This window comes from Elephantulus edwardii, unplaced genomic scaffold (assembly GCF_000299155.1).
Source record: "Elephantulus edwardii isolate Elephantulus edwardi_28Jun2011 unplaced genomic scaffold, EleEdw1.0 scaffold00051, whole genome shotgun sequence".
In the NCBI taxonomy this organism is placed as follows: domain Eukaryota; kingdom Metazoa; phylum Chordata; class Mammalia; order Macroscelidea; family Macroscelididae; genus Elephantulus; species Elephantulus edwardii.
The window spans coordinates 18050772-18062477 of record NW_006399801.1 but is presented as its reverse complement, the minus strand read 5'-3'; the positions used below and the strand labels follow the sequence as shown (position 1 = coordinate 18062477).

At 37.2% G+C, this 11706-nt stretch overlaps 1 pseudogene; it reads right to left on the bottom strand.

The window, feature by feature from the left end:
* The window catches only part of LOC102864036, a 59999-nt pseudogene that overhangs the window by 26474 nt on the left and 21819 nt on the right, over nucleotides 1-11706 (bottom strand).

The window sequence follows — 11706 nt, the reverse complement described above, 5'->3', positions numbered from 1 at the left end:
ACAGTGCGATTGGCACAGGACAGAGCGGAGTTTAGGGCTGTTGTACATAGGGTCGCTATGAGTCGCAGGCGACTAGATGGCACATAACAACAACAACAACAACAACAACAACATTCCTATCTTTTTTCTTTCTCATTTTAATTGCTACTTTGATGAAAGTTCATAAAGAACTTGGGTTTCCAAACATTCATTGTTGCCTATTTTTTCCTCCCTGCCCCTTCTTACCCCAGATCATTTCCACCCCCCCTTGGGCAAAAAAGTTCTTTCATTGTTATATGGTGTGTCCTCGTCCCTCCCCCACCCCATCCAGACCACTTTACTATGCAGTTCTTATTCTGGACTCTTGTCATGCCAACAATACCTAATTATATATTACTGTTAACACAATTCTCTCCCTCACCTGTTTCAGTGCCATGTCGATTAAGGTGAAGTGATTACTACCCCGACACATACCTTTCCTGATTTTAAACCACCCAAATATCCCCCTTTTCTGCTCAAATAATTTCTTTCTTAATTAGGAGCATAATTTTGTATTATGATATTAATGCTACCACGATCTGCCAGTCCCTGGAGAAAGACATTATGCTTAGAAAAATAAAAGGACCACAAAAGACAGAAAGATCAACAATGGTCAAAGTTTTGTTTTCTTGTATGTAAGGTTTTTATGAGTCAGAACCAACTCAACAACCTTTAACAGCAAACCACTCTGTTGCCTTCCAAACTGTTTAGCATATAGGACATATTTTTTGACTGACTGACTGCACTTGTTTGCACAATGTCTTAATCACTAAGAATGTGTTTGGTGTTGTGTACTGTTGAGCTGGAACCAACCCACAGCTGATTCTTCAGCAGCTTTTTGTATTCTGTGAATCACACAGGAGGAGATTGCCCATCTGTCTTTCATGGAGAAACTAGTGTGTTCGAACTGTTTATGTGTTGGCTGAGTAATTCTTCACCATTAAGCCACCAGAGCTCCCGAACTGCATCTATAGGTTAAAAAGAATTCTTTATAAAATATAACTTAATATTAAGAAAGATATTGGTAAAATCTTACCAATTAAGTCATATTTTGATCTGTGGTGGCTTTCTGGCAAAGAGTTGTGCTGCCAACCCAAAGCATGTGGTTAAAATCCTCCAGCTGCTTTGTTGGAAAACTATATTTTCCTCCCACGTCATTTACAGCCTCTGACAACCTACTGGAAGGCCAACTCTGAGTCAATTTCAACTCAATCGTACATAATAACAATCAATAACAATAATACTTCTCTTTTAAAGACAATAGTCACTCAGATTAAAATTTCAAATTCATCACCACATCAACCAATATCACATATACCCTGCTAACTCCATTTGAGAAGATGATTTGTTAGTAATATTTATTATTACTGAGGAAGTTGTACATTGAACATATGCTCCTAAGAAAAAAGCAAATTTAAGGTTTTCTGTGTCTTAGGATTAACACTTGTTTTACAGTCAAAAGATTATGTATGCTCTTATTAGCTATTGTGTCTGTGGCAGCTTAGCAACAAGGACTTTAACTGCCAATCAGTGGCATGCAGTTAGAATGCACCTGATTGATGCATGAGAGAAAGATGGGCCCTCTCCTACCATGCAATATACAGCCTCTGAAAACTCAGTGAAGGGATACCAATGAGCAGGTTCCAACAAGAAAAATAAAACCAGTCAAATCTACTTAAAATGTGTTGTGTACTGTAGAGTAGGAACCAACTCATGGCTGAGCCTTCAGTAGGTTTTCAGAAACAGGAATCCTACTGGAGGAGACTGCCCATCTTTCTCCCACTGAACAACTGGTGGCCTTTGAGAATAGAGAAAAAAAATTATTTCTAGAAACTATCTCCCATAACTGTGGAACCTCAGGTGTCCATCTGGAAACTTCACATGTGAAAATATAAAATTCAAAGTTCAGTGCTGTGAAGTCAGAATTGACTCATAATTGACTCTCTATTGTGTTTCTGAGACTTTAAGTCAAGTAAAAAGATTTCCGATCTTTTTTCCCCCCACTGCAATGTGAAAGCAAGTTGACCAAATTCAGTAGTCTATTGGCTGACAACTCAAGAACCAGAGATTAGTTAATAATGAATTGAACATAAGACTGAAAGATCATATTTATTTGACACTTGGCAGCACCCCCCTCTCCACGCCTCCCCCTCTCTCTTACTCTGTGTGTGTACATGTACACGGAGGCCACATTCCCAAGAAAACTGAGATGACTGGCTACGCACATCAGATTGGAAAATGAAAGATGATGATGCTATATTACTTAATGGAAGAACAGTAAGCCAAAAGTCTGCCACACCCATGGACTGTCATAGCTTAGCTAAATTGACATAGAATATTAACCATTATATTTATATTTTGGAAATAATGATAACTAGGCATAAATTCCACATATGCAACCTCAAGCTATTCTTTTCAGAAATTTGATGACTAGATCATTAATAGAAGACCTTGACGATGTGCAAACTTTTTGAGAGTGTGTTGTACATTGAATATATATTGAAGAATCAAGTAATATTGAGTGACACTTATGCCATTCAAAGATATCATGACACAATGTCATTCAAAGGCATACTTTATTGCTATGTCTTTTAAGACATTCATTTTAAATCTAAATAACAATATGTTTAGATGAGAATATTACCTACCACTCTAGAACATTAGTATTAAGAAAGATCAAACATAAAAACAAAGAAAAACAAACCAAAAATGGGTATTTAAAAAACTATGATAAAATAGTTTGGTCATTTCAATGTGTTTAGAGCAGATTGAAGTAAATACATTAAGATAAATATTGTTTGTAAATATTTTATAAAAAAATTAGATCACTTATTAAAAAAATAATATATTCCTTGGAACTTCAATGTGCCATATAATTGAAACAAGAAACACCAAGAAAACAAAGATAAAAGTAATTCTTGTTTAAACTTTGTTCAATTATGTTATTCTCATCTATTCTGTGTTAATTTCCTAAGGGAAATATTCCTGAACTTCTAACATTCTGGTCAGAATATAGATTTTTCTTCAGCCTAATTACTATATTTACACCACCAAATTGGACTACATTCCATTTTCTTTCAATGTTCCCCCCTCCTGAGATATCCACACTATATGTCTTTGTTGGAATTCAGTCAAGGAGCCCTTTAAAACTGTCATCGTTCAACAGCCTCACTTTTAAGGCAGCTCATTTTGGTAAAAAAGAAAAATGGGTGGGTTTTTTTTTGTTGTTTTAAGGAATAGGACATATGAGCCATCAGATGCTTACTTCTCCTATATTGTTCACCAGTAAAATATGAAATCTGCAGCCAAGTTCCCTATACATTTCCCAGAATTGTAGTTCTGTCTTATTCTCCCACTGGTGATGCATCAAGGCCAAGGTCATATATTGGTAGGCATGGAAGCAGTGATAACAAAGCTGACATGTCAGCTACAATGAATCTCACTACTCCACTGGATTCCAACTTATTGCACACCTTCATCAATGTCCAGGACTATTGAGTTGCTAGCTTGTGTCGGGCTCTAAAATGTCGTATCTCATTAAAATGTCACAAAATTCTAGAAGTAGAAATCTCTTCAGTTTTGCAGAACAAACTGAACCACAAAGGACTTATTTGGCTAAAATCATACAAGCAGTCAAAAAAATAAAGTTGATAATTCAGATTCTGATCTACTCAGCTATATATGATACTTACTTTCATTTTATTTAGTTTTACTTTGTTCTCTAGTAACACTGGCATGATTCCCCCCCCACTGATAAAAGAGTTTAAACACATAAACATGTTTAAGACCAATACAATACATTAAGGGAGCTCTGAGGACTTAGTGGTAAGGAGTTGCACACCAATCCAAGGGAACACGGTTCAAATCTACCAGCTGCTCCATGAAAGAAAGATGGATAACCTCCTTCAGTGGGATTTACTGCTCAAGAAAACCTGCTGGAGGATCAGTTATAAGTTGGTTCAGTCTTGACAATACATAACAACAACAAAAACAACAATGTACTATATCTTTAGGCCAGATTTTATTCCAATAAATGTTTAAGAAATTTGAAAACAGAGTAATTAGATTTTTTTCCCTCCTGATTTTCTCTGAACATATATTCTGAAGACATACTACAAAATCACTTTCACATAAGGGAGTAACACTTGGAGCTTCAGTGAATAGCAATACTAGGCAAACTGAGCAGCTATAAACATGAAACAAGAAACATGAGTAGTCTTTCCAAATCTTCTGCAATGAGTTGCAGAGCCAAAATAAATATAAAGTTGTTGTTTTTATGTGCCGACGAGTCGTTTGCAACTCATAGCGATCCTATGTACTACAGCCCTAAACTCCGCTCTGTCCTTTGCCAATCTCACCATCTCCAATACACCCATCCCAATTGTCCAGTCACTGAATTAATCGACCTCATTGAGGGCCTTCCCATCCTGTGCTGTCCCTCCATGCTACCAAGTGTGATGTCCCTCTCCAAGGACCTGTCCCTCCTTACAACATGTCCAAAGTATGTTAGACAGAGCCTCAGAATCCTTGCCTCCAAGGAGCCATCCAGTTTGACCCTTTCCAGGATGAATCCGTTTGTTTTCCTAGCAGTCCATGGTACCCTCAATACTCTTCTCCAGTACCACAGCTCAAAGGCATCAATTCTCCTTCTATCCTCTTTAGTCATTGTCCAGCTCTCTGATGCGTAACAAGTGATTGCAAAGACCATAGCCTGTATCAGATGCACCTTAGTCTCCAGAGAGACTTTGTGGACACAGAAAAGCTCAATAATAAGCAATATAATAGGACTATGTACTGATAGGAAAGAGGAAAAATCAGTAGTCAACGTATGTAAAGGAAATGGATCTACTGATTGGAGGAAGGCATATAAACAACTTGCCCTATGCAGATAAAAAATTCTTATTGAAACTGAGGAGGACCTGAAGAGTTTACTACTGAAGGTCAAGGGCCACAGTCTCCAATATGGATTGAAATGCAACACCAATAACAAAGTTTTTCACCACTGGGCCAATTGACCACACCATAATAGTGAGAGGAGAGATTATGATTGTCAATAATTTTAGCTTGCTTGATACTACAGTCAACACTCTTGGCATCCACAGTCAGGAAATCAAAAGAATAATTGCATTAGGTAAATCTGCTGTCAGGGACCTCTCCAGAGTACTGAAGGGCAGCAGAGACAGTCTGGAGACTAAGGTGTGCAATAACTAAGGATGCTAGAAGAAGAATATATGTCTTTGAGTTGTTGTGTTGAAGAAGATGATTAACAATTTCACAGATGGTGAAGAGAACAAGTCTGTCCTGGAGAGGGCAAAAAAGTTGTCCATTAGAGTAAAGGACTTTGAAACTCCATCTCACACACTTGGGGCTTGCTGCCAGAAGAGATCAGTCCTTTGAGAAGGACATTATGCTTGAAAAGATGGAAGGACAATGCCAAAGAGGAAAACCCAAGAGGAGATCAATTGACAAAGTAACTGAGATAACGGGGGTAGATTTTTCAGAGACGATGGGATTGCCTCAGGATTGGAAAGGATTCAAAACTATTGTGTATAGGTCACTATGAGTTGCAGGTGACTCAATGGCATACATAACAGTAACAAGGTACTAAGAACACAAAGGTATACGCAAGAAGATAGGACAAGACATACCATCAATTGCCAAAAAACCAAAAAAGTCTTGGAGAGGGTGAAACCAAATTTTTCCTTGGAGGCTAGGATTTTGAAGCTTCATCTCACATACTTTAGGCACATGGCTAGCAGAGACCTGTCCTTAGAGAAGGACATCATGCTTGGAAGGGGAGAGGGACAGTGCAGAAGACGGAAATGCCAAATGAGATTAATTGATATAGTAACTGGGGTAATGGAGGTAGGAGTATTGGAGTCAGCGAAACTGGCTCAGGGCAGGGCAGGCTTCAGAGCTGTTGTAGATAAGGTCACCATGAGTCGCAGATGACTCAATAGCACATAACAACAACAACAACTTAAAGCTTCTTTAAATACTATTTTTATTTCCTGTAAGTAATATTAATATCTATACCTATATAACTATATCTGGTGGCCTAGGTGAACATGATGAAGCTTCATGTCACATTCTCTAGGCATGTTGCTAGGCAAAGTTATTCCTTGAAGAGACATAACATGCCTGGGAAAGTGGAGGAGTGGCAAAATAGTAGAAGATCCTCCCCAGTGGGGTTGATTGACATTGTGACTGGCAACAGACATGATGGTGTCAGAGATTACGAGGACGGCCTAAAAAAAGGGCAGTATTCAGATTAGTTACTCATAGGTTTGTTATGAGTTATACGTGATTTGATGTCACCTAAGAACAACCACAGTGGTAAGGAGCTTTACTGTCAACCTAAAGGCACACAGTTAGAATCCACCAATTGTTCCACAGGAGAAAGAGGGACAATCAACTTCTGAGCTATTTACTGCCTCTGAAAATACACATAATTTTTGGTTCATAATATGCATCTGATGGAGTGAATGTTGTGGGAGACATAGAATAAACATTAGGATGACAGATATGGACTCCTGTATCATAGTAAATGAAGGATCCTGTAGGTGATAACTCTAATGATCTTCTAGCTATTTCAACATGAGAAGATAGTCAGTGTGGGAGGCAAACTAGGAACTGTTCCTCAGATAGTATGATGCTTAAGCTGAGACTTACCCTTAAGTCAGAGATGGTCTGACAGGTAGATGGTAAAGACATTCTTGTAAGACAGTGTAAATTATTCATAGACAGAAGAGTTTAAGAATGCTGAGTAAAATATTTCAGTCACAAAAGGACCAATAATACTGCAGAGAACCACTGTTATAAAACAAGTCTTGCATGGCGGGTGTGGTAGAGAGTAGGAAAAAAGTGTATAGAAAGTGGTCATTGCATTGGAACAGATGAAAGAAAAAACTGTCTAAAAGGAATATTTTAATAAGCATTATATCTATGACAACAGCACAGAATAAGGGGACTGGAGGAGAGGTAGGTAATTATGCAACAATGAATGAATTTAAAAAGAAAAAAATTAACAGGGGAGGAGCAAGGGAAAATTAACAATGAAAATTAAAATATATTTTTTTTAAATAATGCCTAGTATAGTCAGCAAATTCTAAGAACAAACAGGATAAAAAATTTCCTGATATATGAAAAAATAGAAGTGAATAATATCAAACTAATCCATAGTCTTCCCTTCTTGTAAATATAAATTCTGATTCTGGTGTTTAAACAGTAATCAATTTAGTTCCACCTCAAATAAGTTTCCTTGTGTTATTGACTACAAAGAGACTGTTGTTGTTGCTAAGTGCCATCGAATCGCAGTTGACTCATAGTGACCCTGTGAAGGAGAGTCCTTAACACTTGGACATAGAGATTAGTGTTGTGATAATTGAATTAGCTTACTCTGAGGCTTCCAGGCCACACCTGAAGGTTCTTATTAGTGAACGATGATAATAACAGAAAACCAAACAAAAAATTCCCCCAAAACACAAACCTCACTGGGGAGCCTGATATCATCTAGTCTCAGATGTTAGTGTGGGTTTTTTTTTCTGTTGTTTTTTATGTGCCATTTTTGTTGTTATGTACCATAGAGTTGGAATCTCCAGTCGGTTTTCAGAGGCACTTAATCACATGGGAGGAGACGACCTTCCTTCTCCCGGAGAGCAGGTGGTTGCCTGGAGCTGCGTGCTTTTGGGATTGCAGCACCGCTTCTTGCCCCTAGAGGTCCCTAGTCTCAGGATGCATGATTTAATCTGTCATATGTAAATGATTGATAAAGGCCTGGGGTACAAAGCACAGACAGCTTCCTGGTTAGGGAGTGAAGTATCATATAAATTTTCTGAGACATAGCCTTTGCGCATTCGGAATCTTCACAGATTTAGTCCATGCATACCTTAAATAGTAATCTTAATTAATATAACTTTTCTATAATGAAACTAGAAATTACAAGCACATTACTGTTAAAAGTGAGTTCTGTGAGCCATTACAGCAATTCAGTAAATGTAATGTAAAGATGCAATCTTCCAAACATGTAAGGTTTGACCTTGCTCCTTGCACTAAGGTAAGAGATGAGAGAAAAATGCCTTGTGGATCGTGGGTAGTAGAAAGTTGCAGACACAATTATAATTCATCTTCACCTTCTGAAAATCAACTTTATACTCGTCTTATCCACAAAACTATCATTACAGCTATGGAGGCCAAGACCAATAACATAACTCCCGTTTAGAGAGGAAGAACAACTTTACAGGTAGATTGACAGGAACCACTGTATGAGCAAAGAAACCTAACTGAGAAAAACATTTCTTGAAAGTCAAAAGAGGCAGGAGAGAGTATCTGAGGAAAATATCCCCTGTGACATACATTAAATTTGTTTGGCTGTTCAAACATCTGACACCCATTTCTTTAGACAATTTTAACATATATCAGTTAGAAAAAATCAGTTTCACTAATCTTGTACTTAATATTTGATGGCATTGTATGAAGACTGCAGTTTCACCCACCTTGTTTTCATCATGCAAATTGATCTAGGACATGTTCAAATTACATTTTTGACCCATATATGCTGTCAAATACAAAATATTCATTGTAACTTGCTGAATTATCTCTCACACCTGGCAAAGGAAATTATTCTGGTTAATAGTAACTTCTTGGGCACATGCCATAACTTATATCTACTTTTGGAAGGGAGTGGTCATCAGTACCAAATATCATACAGAGGACACACATAAGTTGTGACAAGGAGGTTATGAAATTTGTGGGTGATTTGAACAAGAACAATCTTTGAGTTGTAGTGAGAACAGAAAGCAGTGGAGATAGACATCTATATGAGAAACACACAGAGAAAATGACTAGAAGCATTTTATTTAAAAGAAGATGAGGAAATAAAAGAAAGCTGGTCATAGGCGGAACTAGCAGTGAGGTACACTTTTCAATACCAAAAAGCTTGAGAATGTTTTACATACTAAAAGGAAGATGTCAGTGGGAAAAGGAAAGCTGAAAATATAGTAGGCAGAAGGGATAATTTATCAAGCAAGGCATTGAAGGAGATGGCACTTAGAGTCAAGTGGAAGAATGATTTCTTGGGCAAGAGGGATGATGTGGTTTCCTCTGAGACTAAGATAAAAGGCTAAAAGACAGGTGCAAATGTTGATAAGTGTGTGAGAAGGGAGTTGGTAGAGTTTTTTCCTGATAGATTCTCTTTTCTTGGTGAAATAAAAGGCAAGAGCTACACGCAGAGTAAAGCAGACGTTAAGTATTGAATAAAGGCTTTTGAGAGACTGGTGAAAGGAGAGGATAGCTGTAGTGTAAGTACAAACGAAAGAAGCCTGGGAGTACGTGAAAGGATTATCATGTGGTGCCGAAGACGACACTGAGAGATGAGTATGAAAATGTGTGGTGGCACAACTCCATGCATTTCTGGGATTTCCTCCAGAAGCAGTTAGACGCTTGAGTTTAGACTTAAATTATTGTATAGTTGAATATTTCAAGGAATAGAAGGACGTAAAGGCTTGCTGAAAACAAGTATTATCGAAGAAACAAATCAAGCACTATAGAGTTATTATACAAACTGAATATGGAGGGTGGTGCTACTAATGGTAATGCCTAGAAAACATACGTAAATCATAGTAGATAATAAATCAAGTGAAATACATAGGTAATTAGGTAGAGATAGAGAGAAATAAAAGTGATATCTTAAAGAAATCTTGCTAAATATTTGGCATGGTCCAGAAGAGGTATGAATGTATAGAAGAATAAGCTATTTCATTATACTGGATTGTATTTATATAAAAGAAGTATTGTCAAAGTGCAAAGTGTTGACAACCTATAAAGCGTAAAATCAGAACTGACTTGCTAAAATAGAGCAGACGTGATGTAGGGGTCTAGGGATTTTGAGGCTATGATGTTTAAATTGCTTTTCTACATACAAATTCAGGTCTCTAAATATAAAAATAGAGCTTCTTTGCCAAAGTCTTCAAAATATAAGCAATGTTTTGTGATGGTGATAAATGACAAGTAACGGGAAGAGTGGCTAAGAAAAGAACAGACAAGAAAAAAAAAAAAAACAGACCTGACAGGAAAGTCTGCTAACAGTGTCCCAACAAGAGAACATGAAGACGGTGCAGGCAGACTGTGGTTCATTCTGCTGTATATTAGATTCCCTGGAGATGGAGTTGACTCAGGTACCTAAGAACAATTAGAGGAAAAGTTGTTTAATAAGCTGACAGGAACATCAACAAAATAAGGTGTTCTGCTTCCTTACTATTCTCCTTCTTTTTTTTCTCTCTCTCTCTCTTCACCTTTAATTCACTAATTAGGGAAAAATTAAGGAAAGTAAGAACAACAAGTAGGTAAGTGAAGAATCAGACATTAAACAGTAAACAAAATGGCTATGCCTTCCTTCCATAGGGGTAGGAAGCTATTGCTACAATCCTGAAGGCATGTGGTCCAAAGCTACCAGCTGCTCTGCAGGAGAATCTCCTGTGTGTTTTACTGCCTCTGAAAGTCCGCTGGGGGATCCATTATGAGTTGGTTCCAACTCCATTGCATATAAACACGACAATGATCTGTTTTCATGTACACTTTAATTTTTTTCTTTTTATTTTAAAGTTGTGCCATGGTAAAATGAAAAAAAAAAGTGTAAAGATACTTGCGGGCATTTTTGGTTTTTGTTTTTTTTATAGAATATAGAAGCAAGAAATGAATTCAAATAGGCCAAGCACATGGAAAAAATTCGATTATTGAAGTAATATGCAGATGTTAGCATTAGTTATTACTGGTATTTTTGTCATTATCAAAATGTGTTATCAAGATGACAAAGTTTTCCCTTCTAACAAGTCAATACATTTTTTTATGTGCTATCGATTTAGAAATTGTGTTTTGATTGTACCACAGGTCCGTTTTAGAAAAGATTGGAAAAGATAGCAACAGTAGAACAGTTCATAGTGAAGGAATCACAGAAAAGATTAGAGCCTAGTAGATTCTCACTGACTAGATTATATGATTTTTAAATGGATGCAATAGACCTGTAATTCTAATCACCAATAATTACATGTTTGTCCGATTTCAGAATGCAAAAATTGAGATAATTTTGGGATTTCTTCATCTTTTTTTTTTATTTCTTCATCTTTGGCTTCAGTGTTTGATAAGAATTTTAACGATGGTTATATTAAACAGTATTCTTTACAGGAATATGAGTATAATTTTATCAGTTTTTCATCACAGGTATAGTAGCTCATATTATCCTCTGATTCAAAACAATCTATTCCATAGAGGGTGTTCTGGTGGACTAGTGGTAAAAAGCTACACTCCAATCCTAAAGTCACATGGTTTTAATTCACCACCTGCTCCATGGAAGAAGGATGGACAGTCTCTTCCCATGAGCTCTGCTGCCTCTGAAAACCTGCTGGAGGGTTAACTATGAGTGTTTGCAAGTCAAAGACACCCAACAAAAACGATGACCAACATACCACCTTTTATACATTCTAGTTCTATTTGACAACTTTAAATATCCATAGAGTCTTCTCACTATGAACCTTAATTACAACTGATTTCATTTTTAGCGATAATGTCTACTTTTGTTGTTGTTATGTGACATCGAGTTGTTTGCGACTCATAGCGACCCTATGCACAACAGCCCTAATCCCTGCTCTATCCTGCGCCAACCGCACTGCCTCTGACACACTCATCCCGATT